The following is a 22,598-nucleotide window of genomic DNA, read 5'->3' as shown; positions in this document are numbered from 1 at the left end:
TTGATTGTTCCTGATCTTAGTGGGAAAGTTTCAAGTTTATTATCATTAAGAATGAGGTAGGTAGGGGTGATATGGCCACCAGCGCCCAGGTGGCAGGAGCAAGCTGGGACAAGTTGCCAACACTGAGGGAGATCTCACCCAAGCCCGAGGGCAGAAAGTTGAGGGAAGGATCTAAGGCCCAGTGGGGTGACTAGGCCACTAGTGGGGCAACACTGGTACAAGCCCAGGCCAGTCCTCTGTGTTTCCAGGCAGAGCACAATGTTTGGCAGAGCCCACCCTTCATGGAATTCTAAGTGCTTGGGTCATAATTGACTCCTTGGTGTTCCAGGAGGTTCAGAGCAGAGGTGGATAGAGACTGAGGTGGTTTTCAGAGCGGCTCTGATGGCACACTGAAATTGTGACAATATTGTCCTGGTTTAGAGGCCTAGGCTCTGGCTTGGGCCACTCCTTGGGTCAGGAGAGGGGCGACTTGGCTTCCCTCATCAGCCGTATCTCCAAAGTCACTGAGGATGAGGTTCTCGATGATTTAGAGGATATAGAAGCAGGTTTACCTAATTATTGCAGAAAGAACCTTGAAGATACCAAATAGATGATCAGATATGACAATGAAAGACTTAAAAACTATTGTACTGAGCTGGAAGAAAGGTATGCAGCAACAGAGCTACAGATCCAACATCAATCTGCAAATTACGGGAATGAACTGGAAAAAGAAAGTAGAAATCAGGTCACCTAAAGCAAAACAGTTTGCACTAGAAGATGAGTTGTCCGCACTGCAGTCAGTAGATTCAGGGGCAGGTGGTGTACCAGCAACACTGCCTCATCTTCATTTGGTAATGAGATCAGTCATTTTTCAGCTTTTTCCAGTGATGACATGGACTTCAGTGACATCATTTCATCCCAACAAGAAATCAACAGACTGTCAATTGAAGTTTCAAGACTTGAATCTCAAGTTAGCCATTGGAGGGATATAGCTCAGGCAAAGGGAACACATAATTCTGATCAAAGTGAAATCTGCAAACTACAAAATACTATTAAGGTACTTGAACAAAACCAAAGTCAAGACCTTGATCATCATCAAGAGGAAATGTCAGTTTTGCAGAATGCACATCAAAAGAAACTGGCAGAGATAAGTTGCCAGTATCAAGAGAAATTAAATGACTATGTGGAAAGGGTTGAAAAACTTGAAAATCAGTTTAAGGTGACTCAAGAGTTACAGTAACTGATGAGTCTAAAATCGGTGAAATGGAAAAAAATTATTCAGGTTCTACAAACTGAAAAAGAGTGTGCGACAAAGATGGGAGAACATAAAGATCAAATAAAAGACATAATTTAAAAAATTATCTTTGGCAGAAAATGACAGAGATGCCTTGAAGAGGGAAAAAGAGCAGCTTGGTGTGGAAATGTGACAAATTATTGAACAGTGTGAAAACTTGAAACTGGAATGTAGTAAATTGCTACCTTCTGTGATGAAATAGAAAGATGAGGAATTTAAGAATTTGCAGAAAACCATCGAATAAATAAAAGCCCAGTTGCAAGGAGACACACGGAGTACTCCAGCAGACAATTCTGATAGTTTTCAAGAAACAAAATTTAAAAGCTTTTCTATAGAAAATGGAAGTGAAGAACACAACCTGTGTAACTATGAAACTATAAAATAAATGAAAGGAAACTTGATATTCAACTTCTAAATGAAAAGAATATATCTTTAACCAAACAGACTGATCAGCTGTCCAAAGAAGAAGTTGGCAAACTCAAGTTATCCAGCAGAAAGATAGGGAGATACAAGATCCTCAGGCTAAAATTTATTCAGGAAAACTTGATATGAGTACACCCCAGCTCTTGTCTGCATGCACATCACTTACCTCCCAGTCCTCAGAGGACAAAGAGCTGAGACAATCACTGCAAGAAAAAGATGCCACCATTAGGATGCTCCAGGAAAGTAACCACAGGTTGTCTGATGCAACTGCTGCCACCTCCGAGAGAAAAAAGAAAGAACATGAACAATCAGATTCCAAAATTAAACAGCTCAAGGAAAAACTTCTTCAAATGCAAAGTTCACTAACAAAGTTAATGAAAATGAGTTGTTGAGGCAAGCAATAACTAACCTCAAGGAGAGAATATTAATTTTAGAAATGGACATTTCTCAACTAAAAGGGGAAACTGAAAAAAATAATAGAAATATCCAAAGAAAAGGAAATGGAGAATCAAGCATTACAAGAGATGAACATGAAGTTCTCTGTGATGCTGCAAGAACAACAGTTGGAGTACCATTCAATGAAGGAGCAACTTTTACAAGAAAAAGAAAAGGGCAAGGCTGGGGAATTATTGGCTTTTAAATGCAATTGAATCCACTCAGGTGAAGACCATTCTATGTCAGCAGGAGACAGACCAACTCACCTTGTCCCTAAAGAACCAACAGATGGAAAAGAGTACCCTCCAATAAGAGGTTCAACACTTACATGACAAAGAATTACTCTTAAATCAAGAGGTACAAAGACTGGGGAGCCATCTTTTAGAATCAGAAGATTCTTACACCTGGGAAATTTAGGCTGCAGAGAAGAGAGAGATGAACTTAAGAGAAAGAAACATACTATTGGAGGAAAATCTACTTTCCTCTTCTAATGCAACTCATCAAGCCAGTGTGCAGGCAGAGTCCCTGCAGAAACAGGTGCATTTACTCTCCCAAGAGAGGGATGAGAATGCACTGCAGCTTTTGCTCTACCAAGAACAAGTAAAGCAGTATGCCATGTCATTAACTAACCTGCCAATGGTTCTAGAGCATTGCCAACAAGAAGAAAAAGGTATGTATTTGGCTGAATTAGAAGAGGAAAGACAATATATAACCGAATGGAAGGAAAAGGCAGAAAATCTAGAGAGGTATTATTATTACAGGAACATTTGGATGAAGTCAACGGTGTGTTGGATTCAGCAACCAGACTTACACAACAGTCACATCTAAAGGAAGAACAGATTGAAGGACTTAAAAAGCACAATGAACTCCAACAAGAAATGTTGAATAATGCACAAAAGAAATTGATGAACGTGGAAAATAGCACAGAAGAAAAAGTGGACAAAGCCCTAATGAGAAACCTGTTCATTGGGAATTTCCATACATCAAAAAGTAAGCGTCCTGACGAGTTACAGTTATTGCGAAGCATCCTGGACATTCAAAAGGAGAAAATGGAGCAGTTGTTGAATGCAGATGATGGTGACGTTACTAAGTGGATAACGGGTTGGCTTGGAGAAGGATAAAAAAATGTCACCAGCACATCTTTGAGACCAAATGAGTAATCTCTGCTTAATAGTTCTTTTCTAGAACTTTCTGTTACATTTCTGGAAACAAAATCTCCTTCATCTGTTCCACCACCAAAACTTTCTACTCATGCCATGAGATGTCTAGACTCCAGAGGAAGGAGAAAGGAAGGTGGGAATGTACCAAGAAATTTGAAAGATGCAGCAGAATTCAGAGCTGGTAAAAGAGTGGCTGTGAATCTGTTCTTGGCACCACATTCTGCGGCAGTGCCACTGATTAGCCTAGCTGGACTTGGACCTGGGAATCCCCATTTGAATTCCATCACAGACTTCATGCCCACCTTTACACCATTGCCAGTGTCCCCTGACAACAGCGCCAGGGTTGTACCAAAGGACTTTTTAAAGCAATAGGTGATTCTCAAGCCAGAGATGATTTAACAGTTTAAAGAAGCCATAAACAATTTTGAACTATTTACAGAGTGGCCTTTTTGAAAAGAAGTTGTATTTGCAGAGAAAAAAAAAAGAAAAAAGTTGATATATAGAACTACCAGGTATTTTGACTCCCCTCCCCCCCCTTTTTTTGTTGTAGCACTTATTAAAACTTTCTTTGTGTTTGTTTGCTGTAGCTTTTTTATATAAAATTTTGTTCCTGTGCTATCAGGTAATCAACAGCAAAAATAACTATAGCTTCAACATTTTTTATAATTATATTTGTTAAATTTAATTATATTAATATAAAAATGATTCCTTTATATTACTGAAAAGAAGAAAAATCCAACCCATATGAAAAAGATATATACCTCAGAATTTGGGCTATATGCAAACAGAATATGTTGTAGTAAATTTGTGAATTCTTTAGTTTATAAAAGAAAACACTGTATAACTACTAAAAGAAAATCATAGTGGGAGGGCCTGAACATGAAGTTTAGTGCATAAATTCTAAGATTCTTTTAATTCAAATGCTATGACACCTATCCCTTTTACTTATCTTCATTCTATTAAAAATTCACTTGACATTCATTCCCTTTTCTAGATGTTAAATGTGTCCCGAAGGAAGAGGACTTTTGTCAGTGAAACCAAAAGTATAATCACATGCATTCTTTTTAATTTGTAAGAATGTATCATTAAATATCTGGACTGTTTACATACTTTTTGGGGACCTACAGTAATGCTTATGAACACATTTTTTTTAAATTGATCAAAAACAAAGTGGGGAAGATAAACAAAATAATACAAAGTTTTTAAAGATAAAAGAGTTTAAAAAGGAGTAGTTAAAATCTTTTATTTATCTTTGTAAATTAAGATAAAAGATAAACCAAAATTTTCTAGCTTATGTCAGGTGATATCAGAGAACTGAAAAAGCAGATTATACAGCAAATGCTTCTCTGACACTTGAAATTTCTAAAACTATTGAGAATATTTTATTAAAATTAATTAAAATTTAATATAAATTAAATTATTTTAAATAAGTCAAATTATAAATTTATGAATTCATTTCATTAATTTAAATTATTTTATTAATTTTACTGATTAACTAATTTTATTAATTAATTTTATCTCTAAATTTAATAAATTTACATTAAATTTGATTTATATTTAACATTTTATTGGATTTTTAAAAAATTAGTTTAGTAAAGTTAATTTAAATCAAATTATTTAATATTATATAGTTTGATATGAATTTTAATAAAATTCAATTAATTTCAGTAAAATGTTCTGAATGGTTTTAGAAATTGCATGTGTCAGAGAAGCATTTGCTATATAATCTACTTTTTTTCTCTGATTTCACCTAACCTGAGCTGGAAACTTTTGATTTATCTTTTATCTTAATTTACCAAAATAAATAGTGAAGACAAAATGCATGGTGGCTATATTGATCTGCTTTTTCTTTCAATTTTAAATTTTCTCTCAGTTTTAGCTTCTTTCTTTATTTGATTTTCAAGCTCCTTTAGGATAGAACATGTGGTTTTATCTTTTCAACCTCAAGCAATTTACAAATAGAAAAGAAAGTATCACTCATGGCTTCTTTGTGTAGTGCACAAAGTAGACCTGAAGCAAATATGAATCATCTTAGAATAATTTGTATCAAAAGGCTGAGAACAAGATTTCCAACACCAGTCCCCTACAACTCTGAGTATGTGGCTCTAGGAATTTCACCATACATATAGGTTGATGTGACAACCACCACAACAGGCACCAGACATACTTGCATCTTAAGGATCAGTGAAATCACCTCCTTGCACCAGCACCAGCTGTTTAGAACTTTAGAAATTTTTACCAGTCCATTATTAAAAAAAATCCTGACTTAAAGCTTAAGTGTATGAAGATGTTCATATTTATGCTTTGAAGTTGTACATTGAAGAGCTTTTTCTTGCAGAATTTGTCAATGTAGCTATGCCTTAGAAAGAGAAACATTTGTATAGCAGGAAAACATGAAAACAAGTCAAGGTCAAAAATGTAAAGAGCTCTGGCTCCAACTAGAGTAAAATTTGATTGTCAATTTTGCTGTGATTACTATGTATATCTATTGTATTTGGGAGCCTCGAAGTTTTGATTATCATTTAGTAGTTAAAACTTGTTTTTCCAAAAAATTAACTAGCCACACTCCTTCACACAGTGTCACCTTTCTTCTTAGCTAACTTATTTAAATTGCCATTCTTCCATACACTGTTAAAAAAGTTCCCATAACAGTTCATATGAGAAATGTTCAACTGCCTCCCAAGCTCTGCCCAGTTGTCATCATAGATGCTCCTCTACTTAAGCACACTGTAAATGAAAACATCTCAAATTGAAAATGCATGCACCACACCATATGCCTAGAAGCACAGTGCTCTGCAGTGTGCTGCTTCGTTACCCTGATGATCCTGTCACTGATGGGAAGCTACCACTCAATGCTGCTGCCCCCACCAAGATGGTGTTGTGCTGTATATTGCTAGCCTAAGACAAAGAAAAATCCAAAATCTAAAGTACGAATTCTACTGGACATGTCCTACATTTGAACTAACCAGACATTGAAAAATATTATTTTAAATAAAAGCATTTTTAGCTGTGATTATAATTGAATTAGAGCCTTTCTCTATTTTCCAGCTTATTCAGCTATCTCCTATAAGGTTGTAAAAGTTACCCCAATTACTTTCACATTACATAAGAAATTCAGAGATTTACAACTCTGTGTATGTGGTTCACTGTGATTTCATCATGGTGGTTGAAGTGACCACCACTTCCAGAGCCACAAGACACACTTGCATCCTAAGGATCACTAAAATCACTTCATTGTACCAGCTCCAGCTGTTTGCAACTTAAGAATAAGAGTGTTTCTTTAATTTTCATAAAATATCCTGACTGAAGTTTAATTGTGTGAGGATATTCATATTTATACTTTGAAGTTGTACATTGAAGAGCTTTTTCTTGTAGATTTTTTCAATGTATATGCCTTAGAAATAAAAACTTTGTTTTTCTTTTTATGCTATGCCATATTTCTTGACTGTTATGCTCATGGCTTCATAATATTTACACTATGTGATCTACATTCTTTTCAAAATTATATATGTCTTCATATCTGAAGTCCTTTATATCTGAGGTCATACCTTCATTGTCTGAGGTCCTATCTTCCAAGTGGGTCTAACTTGCTGGTGATGCTTTCAATTGAACTGTTTAAATTTGGATTATTGTTTCTTTCATTTCAAGGATTTCTTTCTTTTTTTTGAATGTCTATCTCCCTACTGAGGTAATCTTTTGCTGCCAATATTTGTTTTGTTTATTTAGCTGTTTGTCAAAATGATCTTTTGCTTCTGGTATTTGGTCTTTTATATTATCCTTTAATTTGCAGAACATTTAAATAATGTACATCCTGAACTCTTTCTGTCATATCTTCTGTTGTGCTGGCCATGGATTCTAATAATTTGTATCTTGATTTGCTTCGGGTCCTTTCTTCCCTTGTCTTTTCATATTGATTGTGGGTCTTCCCTTCTAGCACCATGGATCCTAGGCATTACTGTTTTTACCCTATAGGCTTACAGTGCTCCTGTAGGGATCACCTCCTTTGATGTGAAGGACAATGTTATCAGATCCCAAAATAAACCATATACTCCCTAAAAACCAATGTTTGCTAATAAGATGTTTACCTTTGGTCACAATGTACAGATATTGTGAATTCAATTATTATCTACAATACAGCCAGTAGGTTTGTAAAAGGGTTTACATCGTACTCTTCATCTGCTCAAAGGAGCAGATGAAGAGTAAGATGATATGCTGAGGAGGTAGAAGGTTAGGATATAGAGTTGTTATGTCTTAGGAAGTGTAAAAGAGAAATATAAAGAGGAAGATTAGTAGCAGGAGAAAGGAGAGGAAATAAATTTGGGCAAACAATTAGCTGGGAAGACAAGAGAGTACATAAAACAAACAAACAAACACACACACACACACACACACACTGTTAAAGTAGCAGAAATGGTGGGAAAAAAGAAAAGAAAAAACTAAGAATAAAAAGAGTGTACAACTCCACTGTAACATACTATTCAGGAGTCCCCATCCTCAAAGTCCTAATTCATGCAAAGTACTAGGTTTGACATATGTGGGGAATGTGAGGTGGGGAGAGGGAAAAAAATCTTGAAGGAAGACACAGGGCTTGTTTGGGTTGGAAATCAGTATCTTTCCTGCTTCCCTTCTCATCCAATAGGTGGAGTCATCTGTTGTTAGCTGGTATCTCTGCCCTCAGGATGGTGAAGGTAACCAGGATGCCACTGTGCCAGATTAGCAGCTGCTGGGGATAGGGGGAGTTAGAAACTAGATACCTGGAAGGTAGTGATGAAGGTGACCCAAGATGGAGGCTCTTGCTTTCAGAAGTGGGGTGTTTGGTTGGGTGGGGGGAGCCAGGCGATGGTGTTGGATGATGAGTTTAATGATGAGCTATGTGGCTTGCAGTGTGGGCTGAATTGGGAGCCTGTGTGAAATTCCCATGTTGTGGAAAGCTATGCATATGGAGGGGCTGAGTCCACTGCTGCTGAGTCCCAAGACAGCAGTGACAAGGGGAGCCCCATTTAGGTAGATGGGGGTCCACACAGGGATCTTGGTCTGAGTTCCTACTTATGGGAAGCAGCCAGGTGTCCTCCATGGGAGCCACATCAATGCTTTCTGCTTGTTTGGGTGGCCAAAAGTTTTTCATGGGTGCTGCTGCCACCTCTGATGGTCTTGCTGTGGTACCCAGTAGTCCTGTGTGGCGAGTAGTTGGGGGACCTACTCTGATGCTGAGGCCTTGAGACCTAGATGAATGCAGGAGGCAGGAAGATTGCTTTCACAGAAGCAGTATTCTCACTACTTGCATCCCAGGTCATGGAGCAATGCAGAATGCTGCCTCCCTCTGGCCCACCATCCTGGATCCATAAATAGAAACTATATATCAAGAAAAGGTGAAAACAAGACTAGTCCAAATATGTAAAGAGGTCTGGCTCCAACTAGAGCAAAATTGGATTGTAAATTTTATGGTGATTAATTGTATATTTCTAATATATTTGGGAGATTGGAAGTTTTGATTATGTGTTGATGGTTAAAACTTGTTTTTCCAAAAGATTAACAGGTGACATTGTGTGAAACAGTGTTACCTCTCTTCAATCAATTTCAAGCAAGGAAATAGAGGATACCATCAGTAGCCTACAACCAAGAAAAGCCCAGATTTGGAGAGATGCCCAGCTGAGTTCTACAAGATATTTAAATAAGAACTATCATCAATGCTTCTCAAATTATTTCATGAAATATAAAAAGAGGGAATGCTTCCAAACACATTCTATGAGGCCAATATTACCCTGACTCCAAAACCAGACAAAGATACAGCAAAGAAAGAAAACTTCAGACCAATATTACTAATGAATATAGATTCAAAAATTCTCAATAAAATTCTGGCAAATCGAATACAAAAACATCAAAAAGATAGTGCATCATAATCAAGTAGGGTTTATCCCAGGGATGCAAGGTTGGTTCAACATACAGAAATCAATAAATGTAATTCATCACATCAATAGTCTTAAAGATAAGAATCATAGGATGTTCTCAATAGATACAGAGAAGGAATTTGATAAAAATGCACCTCTTTATGGTTGAAAATGCTAGAAAAACTAGGGATATCAGGAACACACCCCAACGTTGTAAAGAGAATCTATGCTAAGCCCCAGGCCAACATTATTCTAAATGGAGAAAAAATGAAAGTGTTCCCTCTAATTACTGGAATAAGACAGGGATGCCCTCGTTCACTACTTTTAATGTAGTTCTTAAAAGTAGCCATAGCAATTAGATGAAAGAAATTTAAAGAGGATTTTAAAGTCTGCATTTTTTACAGACGATATGATTGTATACCTAGAAGTCCCAAAACATTCCACCAGAAATCTACAACTTGTAAATGAATTCAGCAAAGTAGCTAGATATAAAATCAACACCATAAATTAAAGGCATTTCTATACATCAGTGACAAATTCTCAGAAAACGAAACTAGGAAAAACATCACATTTACAATAGCTTCAAAAAAAGCAAAACCAAACCAAACCAAACCAAACCAAACAACCAAAAAAGCAAAAAACTAACCTTGGGAATCAACTGAATGAAAAAGGTGAAAGACTTCCACAATGAAAACTATAGTATTCCAAAAAACAAAAGAAGAGACTACCTTATGAGGTGGCGCAGATATACCCACACGGGCTGCATGGAACCCAAGCTCAAAGTAGGCCCGGCTCCACCCCTCCATTGGCAGGTACCCATTGGAGCCCAGCCTCTGGCACAGGACCACCTCTTCAGACCAGCAGACTACCATGGGAACCCAGGCCTGGCCCAGATCCACCCATGCCAACTTACATAGAACCCAGATCCAAAGTTTGCCCCACCACACACCTGGGAGCCTAATCCTAACTGTCTTAGGACACTGCAGTAATCTCCATAGCTTTACCCACACAGTAGCCACTAACTTTTTACAACAGACATGGCCTAGAATCAGCTGCATCTCAGAGCAGGCATCTCAAAGAGAGTGTGGGGCCCACCCTTTCAGCCCCATCTGTGTAAGACATTGTTTCCACCTTGGGGCACTTAAATTATTATCTCAAGTTACACTGGCTAGATGCAGTAGCATACATTGAGAGATACCAGCAGGGTCTGGAAGCCCAACATCAAGATGAGGTACAGACAATATGCACAGGTACTACAAGAATATATTGTAGAAATTGTAATATCTCAGATCCACGATGCAAGAAAGGAAGACACATAGACAACATAAAAAAACAAGGGAGGAAAGTTCCCCTAACAAACCAGGATACTAATATAACAGAGCCCATGAACAATGGGTGATGAAATGTCAGAGAATTTGTTCAGAAGGTTCATTATTAAAATGATCAATGAATTAAAGAATGACCTAAGTGAGCAAATACAGGCAAATTTGTTCATTCCAACAAAGAGATAAGAGAGCAAATACAAATAGCAAAATATTATTTCAAGAAAGCGATAGAGACTCTGAAAAAAAAAAGTCAGGAGTCCTTGAAAAGAAGGATACAATAAACCAAATATAGAACTCAGTATAAAACATAAGCAACAGATCAGATCACTTGGAAGAAGAACGACAGATAATGAAGACAATGTATATAATCTGGAAAATAAACTTGATCACACAGTGCAGATAGAATTATTGGACAGCATCAAAAGACCAAATCTGAGAGTTACTGGGATAGAGGAAGGTACAGAGTTTCAAACCAAAGGAATGCACAATTTCTCCAATGAGATAAAATCAGAAAATTTCCTAAGCATAAAGAATGAATTGCAAAATCAAATACAAGAGGCTTACAGGACATCAAATGTACAAAATTACAACAGATCTACACCAAGGCACATTATGATGAAAATGCCTCACCTACAGAATAAGAATAGAATCTTAAAAGCTGCAAGAGAGAGGAATCAGATCCCATATAGAGGGAGACCAATTTGTATCTCAGCAGATTTTTCAACCCAGACCCTCAAAGCTAGGAAATCGTGCATCAACACATACCAAGAAAAGAGATACCAACCAAGAATCTTATATCCAGCAAATCTAAGCTTTAGATGTGATGATGAAATTAAAACCTTTCATGATAAACAAAAGCTAAAAGAATTTACAACTAGAAAGCCTGCACTACAGAACATCCTCCACAAAATATTCCAAGAAGAGTAAATGAAAAACAAATGATGGAAATCAGGAGAGGGAGGTATTACACTTAAGGAAAATCTAATCAGACTGGAAACTAAGTCATGTTAAATACCAAACATAAAGAAAAATGGCTGGGAATATAAATCATGTCTTGATAATAACCTTGAATGTTAATGGCATAAACTCACCAATCAAAAGACATATACTAGCAGATTAAATAAAAAAAAAATAGAGACCCAAAAGTACGCTGCCTCCCTGAGACTCATCTCACATGAAAAGACATCAGAGACTGAAAGTGAAGGTTTGGAAAAAATTATATCACTCACATGAACTGCAGAAGCAAGCAGGTATTTCCATCCTCATATCAAATAATGTAGACTTCAAGCAAAAGTCAATCAAAAAGGATAAAGAAGGACATGACAAACTGATCAAGGGAACCATAAACCAAGAAGACTTAAAAATTATAAATATATATGTCCCAAACACTGGAGTGTCTACATTCATCAAACAAACACTTCTCAAGTTAAAGTGTCACATATACCACAACACAATAATTTTTGGTGACTTTGACACATTTCTTTTCATCACTAGTTAGATCTTCCAAACAAATGCTGAACAAATAGATTCTAGAATTTAATAATAAAATCAATAACATAGACTTAACTCACATATATAGAATATTTCACACTTCAAGAAATAATCTACTTTCTTCTTGCAGCACATGGATTCTTTTCTACAATACACCATATATTATGCCACAAAGCAAATCTTAGCAAATATAAAAAAAAGAAATACTATACTGTATTCTATCATATCATAGTGGAATAAAATTAGAAATCCATGATGAAATAAGAAATTAAAGCTACTCCAATGCCTGGAGACTAACTAATATGCTAATGAATGAACAAAGGGTTGCAGAACACATCAAGGAACAGATTAAAAAAAAATAGAGGTGAATGAGAACACAGATACAACACATTGAAATCTCTGGGACACTATGAAAGAAATTCTAAGAGCAGAAATCAATGTAGGGAGTTTATTCCTTCAAAGAAGAAAAATATCAACAAAAAAATGATTTAACATTATACCTCAAAACCCTAGAGAAAGAAGAACAAATAAGCATCCAAAGCAGTAGAAGACAGGAAATAATTAAAATCAGAGCTGAAATCAATAAAAAATTAAACAAAAAATGGAAAAAATTCAAAACAAAAGTTAGTTATTTAAAAAAAATAAATAAAATTGACAGACCCTTAGCCATGCTAATGAGAAGGAGAGAAAAACTCAAATTACTAACATCCATGATGACAAAGTAAATTTGACACCAGACACTCTAGAAATACAGACAATAATTAGAAATTATTTTGAAAACTTGTACTCTAATAAAATAGAAAATATTGAAGGCATTGACAAATTTCTACAGTCAAATTAATTTGAACAAATTGAATGAAGATGATATACCCAATTTAAACAGATCAATTACAAGCGATGAAATAAATGATGCCATCAAAAGTCTACCAACCAAGAAAAGCCCAGAACCAGATGATACACAGCCAAGTTCTACAAGATCTTTAAATAAGAACTAATATCAGTACTCTTCAATTTATTTCAGAAAATAGAAAAAGAGGGAGCAATTCCAAATTCATTTTATGAGACCAATATCACCCTGATTCCAAAACCAGGCAAAGAAACATCAAAAAGACACATTAGACCAATATCTCTAATGAATATACTGCAAAAATTCTCAATAAAATTTGGGAAAATCAAATAAAAGATCATGTCAAAAATATCATGCACCACAATCAAGTGAGATCCATCCCAGGGGTTCAAGTTTGGTACAACATAAGGGAATCAATAAATGTAATTTATCACATCAATAGACTTAAAGATAAGAATCTTAGGATCATCTCAATAGATGCATAAAAAGCATTTGACAAATTACAGCACCCTTTCATGTTCAAAACACTAGAAAAACTAGGAATAACAGGAACATATCACAACATCATAAAGGGTATCTATGCTAAGCCCCAGGCCAACGCTATTCCAAATGAAAAAATATTGAAGGCATTCCCTCTAAAAAGTGGAACATGACAGGGGACAGTGTCCTCTTTCACAACTTCTATTTAACATACTTCTTGAAACACTGGCCAGAGCAATTAGACAAATGAAAGTAATTAAAAGGAAAAGAAGAACTCAAATTTGCAATATTTGCTGATGGTATAATTCTGTATCTAGAAGACCCTAAAAGTTCCAACAGAAAACATCTAGAACTAGTAAATGAATTCAGCAAAGTAACAGGATATAAAGTCAACACCCATAAATCAAATGTCTTTCAGTGTATCAGTGACAAATTCTCAGAAAAGGAAAAGCCGACAACTACCCCATTTACAATTGTCTCAAAAATAAATTAGTTGGAAATCAACTTAATGAAGAGGTGAAAGATTTATATAATAAAAGTTACAGAAGCCTAAAAAAAGAAAGAAGGAAGACCTTAGAAGATGAAAAGATCTACCTTGCTCTTGGATAGGCAGAATTAATACTAACAAAATAACCAGACTACCAAAAACACTACATAGATTCAATAAATCCCAATCAAAATCCCAATGACATCCCTCATAGGAATAGAAAAAGCAGTCATAAAATTCATCTGGAAAAATAAGAGACAGAGAATAGCTAAAGAAATCCTTAGCAGGAAGAGTGAAGCAGGAGGCATTACTATACCAGACCTTAAACTATACTACAGAGCAATAGTTAAAAAACAACAACAACAACAACAACAACAACAACAACAACAAAAAACAGTATGGCATTGGCACCAAAACAGACTTGTAGACCAATGGTACAGAATTGAGGATAAAGAGACTAACTCACAAAGTAATGATTTTGTTATATTAGACAAAGTCACCCAAAACATTTATTGGAGAAAAGATAGCCTCTTAAACAAATGTTACTGGGAAAAATGGAAATCCATCTGGAACAAAATGAAATTAAACCCCCATATCTCACCATGCACAAAACTCAACTCAAAGTGTATGAACGACCTAGGAATAAAACTAGAGATCCTGAGTCTAATAAAAAAAAAAAATTAGGCCCTAATCTCTATCATGTGGGATTAGGCCCCAACTTCCTTAATAAGATTCCTGTGGTGCAAGAATTAAAATCAAGAGTCCATAAATGGGATGGAGTCAAACAAAAAAGTTTCTTCTCTACAAAAGAAACAATTTGTGAGGAGCAAATCATCTTGGGAGTAAAACATTTTGGGAGCAAATCTTTACCCCTCATATATCAGTTAGAGCACTAAGCATTAGGGCATATAAATAACTCCAAAAGCTAAGTACCAAAAAAAAAAACAAACAAAACAAACAAAAAAACACAAATAACCTAATCAATAAAAGGCCCAAGGACCTGAATGAACTGTTCTCAAAAAGATGACATAAAATCAATCAACAAATGCATGAAAAAATGTTCATTATCACTAGCAATTAGAGAAATACAAATCAAAACCATTCTAAAATTTCATCTCACTCTAGTGAGAATGGTAGCTATCAAAAACACAAACAACAATAATTGTTGGTGAGGATGTGGGGAAAAAGATACACTCATACACTGCTGGTGACACTGCAAATTGGCATAGCCAATATTGAAAGCAGTATGGAGATTCCTTGGAAAACTTGGAATGGAACCACCATTTGACCCAGCTATTCTTTTCCTGGGTCTTTACCTAAAGGAATTAAAACAGCATAGTACAGGGACACAGCCATGTCAATGTTTATAGCAGCACAATTCACAATAGCTAAACTGTGGAACCAATCTAGATGTCCTTCAGTAGATGAATGGATAGGGAAACTTTGTGAATGATAATTGAAGCATCATATCTCTCTAGATCTGTCAAATCATAATGAAATATCTTCAAGTAATTTAGTGTTTATAGGTGTCATAATCTAACATGTTATATGTTATAATAATATAAATCAAATTAATAGACAATTTCATGATATTTAAACAAAAACAGCTGGTGAATGTTGAATATCTTTTTCATTTTTATATCTGTTTTTTCTAGCACAGTTATCTGCAGCAAAATAGGCATACAATAAATATTCATACAAATAATTGAAGCTCAGCAGTCAGTTTATGGCTTAAATAGCAAATAGAACATTTTAAAAGTTCTCACCTTCTAGTAGCTTTGAATTATTCCTAATTAGAAATGATTGCATCACTATCCTCTGTGCTTTTTAAAAGAAAGTTTCAATATAATTCTAAAAACAAATGTAAATTACTACCTACATGTCTTTATTATTATTATTTGAAAAAAAGAAAACTTTTACAAAATTGATATTTGCAAAACACTTAGCATAAATAAAATGTGTAATCATTGGTAGTAAAGAAATTTCTAAGGGTTTGGGGCTAAGTAACTAAGGAAGTATTCATATAATCTATAACATGGTTTAAAACATTCATAAATTTATATTTCCCAATGAACTTGAAGTGTTCAAGTAAACAAAATGATTCTTTTGAAAACTTATAAATATGTATAACCACATAAAAATGTACAAATATATGTAATATATAAAAACTGCTTAAATAATCCACAGTATTTACTGGAGAGCTCAGAACAGCTCCACAGTGGAATACTTCATGAATACTCCCATACAACATGGTGACAACTTACAGGACCACTGCTGAACAAATCAAATATTTGGAGGCTCAGTTAAGAATATAAAATGGCTCCAAAATGTTGTTAAAGCCATTGCAGAGGGAATAAATGGGCCTATCAGTTAAAATACAAAAAAATAGCAGCACCTTTAGATCTACTTACAGGTTTAAAAACAAAAGACCTAATACAGCCCCATGGTATAGCTCCTTTCTATTATTCAGTTTAGAATAAACTTAATAACTTTTTGGGTCAACATGCATAGGATTACCTGCTCTGCTCAACAAAATATTAGAAATAATACTAGTAATATTAGTAATTATTTTATAAATTACCCAATCTCAAGGAGATACAGAGTTTTACGTTTAGAGTCATATGTATGATTAAAATAAACATACATACTTTTAAAAAATTAATTGAAGCTAAATTTCAAAAAAAAATAACAGAAATGATATATCTGAAAATCATAATCCCAAAGGGAAATTAGTTATATTTTTGTTTTCAAATTTTAGTCAGAAACAGAACAGCAGATATGGATTTTGTCTAAGAATTTTGCATTCTACTTTATCCCCATTCCTCTCAGAATTTTTAAATTTTTCCTAATTAATCAGTTAACATTGGGCCAATAGATCATTCTGTGGGATATGATTACAAATTACTCTGAAACTACAGCCATTTGGAATTTGTCTGATAAGTATTTTACTCTAGTCAAGTATCATTTATTAAAAAGTAACCCTATGCATGACTATCTTTCTGAAATTTGAAATATAGTTTTGAATGAGACAGTGTTTACAATATGGCAATTTCCCTCAAGGGTCATTTCAAAGTTTCAGAATAATGAAGACTTGCATAAAATTGACTAATGTAACAATATCCTAGCACATACTATGTGATAATAAAATACAGAAAGATCACTTTATACCATTAATTGTCCAATGAAAGACATGATTATTGAACATCTATTGCATGTCAAAAACTAGGCAGAGTGTTGAGTATCTGATCATTAATTTTAAACTGCTGAAAAAGTTTCCAGTTAAGTACATTAACAGTATACTTAGTTATGCACATTTCACATTTTGGGGGGAATTTTTCAAATAAAATATCTCAGTAAGTATTATTTATTGAAACTGTAGAAATGTTATAATTAATAATAATGTTAAATGGTGGTTATGGTTTATAAAAATTTATTTAATCATGAGGTAGGTTTTTCTGTCTTGAGATACTGAAAATAGCATAAGCCTAACAACTACATAGTGATGGCTATACTTTTTAGTTAGGCTTACATATTATATAATATTTACTTAGATTAATTATGTTGAAAAATGTATGTAATGAAAATATATATCAATAAAATATCATTATTATAAGATTGCTTCTGAAAAGTGCTTAGTTTATTTTTTCTCTTTATAAAACAGGGGTTTGGAGAAAGGACTAGACATAATCAAAGTACAACCAGATAACATACAATCATTTGATACATAAGAGAGAAGATCACCAAAGGGCAGAAACAACGTCTATTTGTGTGCACAGGAGTAGACCAGCAATGCCTCTTTCTTGGCTTCTCCTAAGGCAGAAGTAGTATTCAAGTCTCCTCTGAACTCTGACATTTCAAAGAAGTGGAAAGACATCATCAGAGAGAACCCCCCCCCAAAAAAAACAACTATGGAATTCTGATTGTATCTTAATGGAAATTCACTTGTAAATTTTGCTATAGCTTGTCTCAGTATCTCATTTTATTTTAAGTAATTGCTTCTACATTTAGTTTGTGCTTGATATCCCTTTGTGTGGATAACGTCTTTTTATGGCTGTGTTGATTTTTACATAAGTTCATTTCATTATGTGGTATGCGTCACTGAAATTTGTTCCATAATCACACACACCCCTTCACTTTTGTACTTTGTATTTCTCTTAATAACTCATCTCACCTCATGCTGCCCAGAAGGTCAAGAACTGCTTGCCATTTTGAGGTATCTTAACTCTTTCGGGTCACTAGAGAAAAGCAATTTATTAAATGGATTCTGGGTACTTGATACGAGTTAATGCAGTTTCAAAGAAGAGATTTGTTTCTATCTCACTCAAAGGATCAGGTCAAATAGCATTTCTGCCTTCCATTTCCTACAATTGCTAAAGATATAATTTGGATTCCATTTTAAACTAAATCCTTGGATGGGGAGGGATGTAAGACTGCCCAAACCAAGCTGTCACTACATTTAGTGCTTGTGTTTTATAAGGCATAGGGTTATAACATCTTGCTCCTGGGGTTAAGCTCTCAAGATGGGGTATAGCTTTCTCTATCAGAGACCTGAGACTTTAAACTCTTTCTCCACTCAGAGACATCTCATCCTCAATATGAAAGCATTTAGAAGGAGATGCAGAAGTTATTTCCACACTTAAGAACTCCTCAGTCAGCCAGAGAGGTTAGTTGAAGGTCACTCTTTTTGCTTCACTCTTCTTTGAATTTCACATAGCTTAAAAGGTAAGAAATTTAGCTCCTTCCTCTCACATTTTCTTACTTTAATAGATTCTGGGGTTTGCTTGTTGACAGTTAAGTAGCAATATCTCTACCAAGAAAAGATCATATTCCCATGTAATTATACTGCTATGCAATTATAAGTTGCACAGGAACTATGATATGAATTCTTCTTTATCTGTAAATGTTTGAATCACTTATATGGGTTCCACCCTCTTTCCTTTTCTGGACCCTTTTGTGTAATTGATATCTTTTATTGGTGTGTCTATTAATTAAATTACTCAGGCTCAATTATTTTCAATGAGATTGCAAGTACTACCACAGGTCACATTTAAATTTCTTTTCTGAGTAGCTTATGATAGAGTAGGTGAGTTATTCCAGTTCAGCATCACAGGAGTGAATAAGTACAGGGGCTGGGCTCCAACAGGGAAGTGAAACAGAGGTGGGTTAACTGTAATCCGGACAGGCCAAAAGATAGGAGCAGTTTCACAATTGTTTCTTATGCCAAAAGCCTGTAGAGAACTCTGAGCCACAGTGGAAAAAAACAAACAAACAAACAAAAAAACCATGATGTCATGTGTCTTAGATGTCAGCCCTGCAGTAATGAATTTTGCCCAGTGAGACTTTTCCTCCTCTTGAACCAATCTTACAAAACCAAAAATTCAGAGAAAAGTAACAGTGGGATGTCAGGGCAACATGGAGTGGGAAGGAAGATCGGGCATATTATAGGAATAGCTTTAGGAATAGTTCAACTACCTCACACTTCATGTTTCCAACATCAGGGGCTGCCTGCAGGAATCAGCAGCTTTCCTCTGCACATGTGTCTGCCCTCCACCTGAGCCAGGTGTTCTTAATTACCAGTTTATCCAAGCAAAGTTTGCTGGGATTGCTTTTTTTGGGGTGGGGAGGAGACTGCTTGTATTCATAAACATTATGTTAAACCTCTGAGCTTGGGGCCAAAAAGAAAAAGTCAAGCATCCAGCAAAATCTTGTTTCAGTTATGGAAGTTCTTTCTTGTTAGGGGAATTGAATATCTGTTCTCCTTGTTCAATAGTTCTTGAAGGGTATTTGTCCTCTGACTTGTATGGTAGATCAATGAGGGTGAGAAACAGGACCTCGGTGAGATGTTGGAAAGGACTTTACAGTTTCAGTACCCATATGATCAGCTACTATAATGATAATAATCACGATGGTAACCTTCCATTGTGCTTAACCTTTGTGCAAAGGACATTGTTTATTTTATCTCAAATTAATTCTTAACATGAACACTACAAAGGCTCAGTTATATGCCCTTATACACAGAAGAGAAAGATAAAGAATACTGAGAGCTTTAGCATGTCAAAAGTATTTCCTGAATATATTAATGGAATACAATATAAATATGTATTGAACATCTTGATGTGGTTCTGGTCCTTGTGGAAATGGTGTTGTAATACATAGAAAGGAAGGGCAGGAGGGAAGAAAGGAGTGAACACTGAGTTCTGGAGGTAGGTGTATGGCTCAAAGGAGAGCAAGCACCATTGCCCTAGGCAGACTGAATCCTGAAATCAGTTACAGTATGAGGAAGCAAGACAGAGTTGGGGAAGTCAGAGGAGAAAACAGGCATTTTTAAGGATGAAATAGATGAGCTCTGATTCTTTTGCAAGAATGTTTGATCTCTGACCCATTTTATAACACCCACTGCCTATGGGTGGCCCCAGGGTTAACTGTGGCCAGAAGGGGCCTTAAAGCTTCGGGGTAGGTCCTTCTAGAAGGGACGGCAGAAGCAAAGATGCTGGAAATAATTCACCTTCCTGAGAGGCAAGGTTTGCTTTGTTTTCTAATTTTTTTTTCTGTTTGTATTTGGAACATTCTACTTTGTTCTATATATTCTGAAATTCATGTCCAGGTATTTATGAGTCTTTTGCTTCTGATATTTTTGTTTTGTCCTCTCTTTTCTTGTGCCAGGATTTGGCTAGTAAATCAGAATTTACTTAGTTACCAATTGGGGATTGCTTCACCAATAATCTTATTTTTTTTTTTAAAAGCTATGCTTTGATTACTAGCCTCTGCCTCACTCCCCAGTCTTTATCTACCTTTCAACACTGAGAGAGTGAACAGTATCTGCTTTTAGTTCTGACAATTATATTCCACTGTAAAAATGATTTCTACGATAATGTCTATGATTTATATTCTGTGTTTGTATAATCCACTCATTTTGCTCAAGTAATTTAGTGCTTTCTAACACATGGCATGATTGAAATGAAAAGGAACTCATTTCCTTGGTTTCCTGGAAAGGACAGACAGAAAAGTTCCACCTCAACATCCCTGGACCCTGAACATGTTTCTTTCCTTGTTACTAAGGTCAAGATCCTCCAGCTCATACCATCATTCCCTTCAACAGTATGGACCTGGAGACACTGGCGGAGATCCTTACCTCTCCTATATCAGGGACAGGCAGACTTGTAGATCTGAATCACAAAATGAAGGAAATAGCCCAGAAACATAACCGAGATCTTTTTCATTCGTCCCAATCTTTCTCATTCATCTCCTTTTTCATTCCTCCCTCCTTTATCCTCTGTCCATCAAAATAAGCCTACTAACATTGCTAGATCCTTACAGCTTCCACATCAGAACTGGAGTGAACATAAATTTTACTTGGCTCAATTTCTTCCAAGTTTCCAGTAGAGGAAGGAGATTCCACTATTGATTGTTATTGCCACTTTATCTTACTTAGGAAGATATATCTAGAAAACATGTTTTGTTGTACTGGCAGTGTATAAGTAGTAAAACTTTGTTCCATAATTTAGCCAAACCAAAGCCAAACATAGAACTCTGATTATATCAACTGAGAAATTGTGCTTTCATTTTGAAAGTTAAATCCTCACTATTTAGGTGTTGGTTGACTTTCCCCCACTCACACTTTCTACTTTTAAAATGGGACCTTGAGATAAACATAAAATGCTTCAATGTGCCATCTTTCAATTTTTATCTAATGTGCCATCTTTTCAATTTTTATCTAATAAAAATTGAATTGAGGTTTGGGATCACCTATTTCTCCTTCCTCCCCTGTGTCTTTTTCCGTTATATTCCCCATTATACGTATATAGACACACACACACATACACACAGAGACACACAGCTTTAAGAATGAGGCACTTTTTTTTTTCATTGTGACTTCATAGAAATATGGGATTGTTTGTATTATTTCCTGCAAAATCCATTCAGTTAAAATATAAAAAGGAAATGTATTCAAAGACACTCAGATACTAGTGATCTGCTTATATCATGACCTCTATTGGAATAGAGGAGGAAATAGCTTCTGTCTGATTATTATGTGTAAATGTGCATGTATGAAAATTATGTAAATCATTGGACATTTTACAAACAGGAATAATAGTGGCATTTTGCTTTCAATCATATTTAGAATAAGGCTAATGCCAATAAATGTATGGTTCAGATTAGACTATAGTACAATTCATAAAGGGCTTTTTTGCTTCATTTACTAAGCAATAGAACTCACAGGTATAGTGAGCAGACTATTTACATGAATATATCATGTTAAATGGTATATATTTATTTAAAACCATTGCTTCTAACATAGAGGAAAAAAAGAATATAAAAACTCACTTCAGATAATATTTTCTCCTCTCTGTTTTCTTTAAGAAGACTCAATGTTTCTAAGTGTTTTTTAATTTCCAGTTTCATTTTCTGTAATTAGGAGTAACAAATGAAAATCTTCCCTCCCAGGAAAAAAAGTGCCAAATAGAATAAAGAAGAATGCCCAAAAGAGACTGCAAAATTCAGATCCTCAAAGTCATGCACAAAGCTTTGGTTCGACTCACTGGTACTTTCCGAAATCAGAACAAGAGGATGAACCTACTGAGACACAGACAAACAAATGCTTAATGTAGCAGAGAGCAGAAGGCCAGAGATGAGAGTTTTGTCATGTATTTATTACTGGAAATGTCCTGTATCCTGAAGCTACTCATTTTAGAAGCAAAAGTGCATCAAATATTTGAGAAGCATTTACATAGTTTAGGCATAGAGATGATTAATAACCAACATCACATGTTTCAAGTATACCTGTTTTT

General features: G+C 35.2%; 1 pseudogene; it reads left to right on the top strand.

The window, feature by feature from the left end:
- The first annotated feature begins 409 nt into the window (after positions 1-409).
- LOC113178014 (thyroid receptor-interacting protein 11 pseudogene) lies at positions 410-3,663 on the top strand (annotated as a pseudogene).
- The last annotated feature ends 18,935 nt before the right edge of the window (positions 3,664-22,598 follow it).

The sequence above is a fragment of the Urocitellus parryii genome, chromosome 14, assembly GCF_045843805.1.
Source record: "Urocitellus parryii isolate mUroPar1 chromosome 14, mUroPar1.hap1, whole genome shotgun sequence".
Classification (NCBI taxonomy): domain Eukaryota; kingdom Metazoa; phylum Chordata; class Mammalia; order Rodentia; family Sciuridae; genus Urocitellus; species Urocitellus parryii.
Note: the sequence above shows the minus strand (reverse complement) of the source record. Positions and strands in the feature narration are given on the sequence as shown.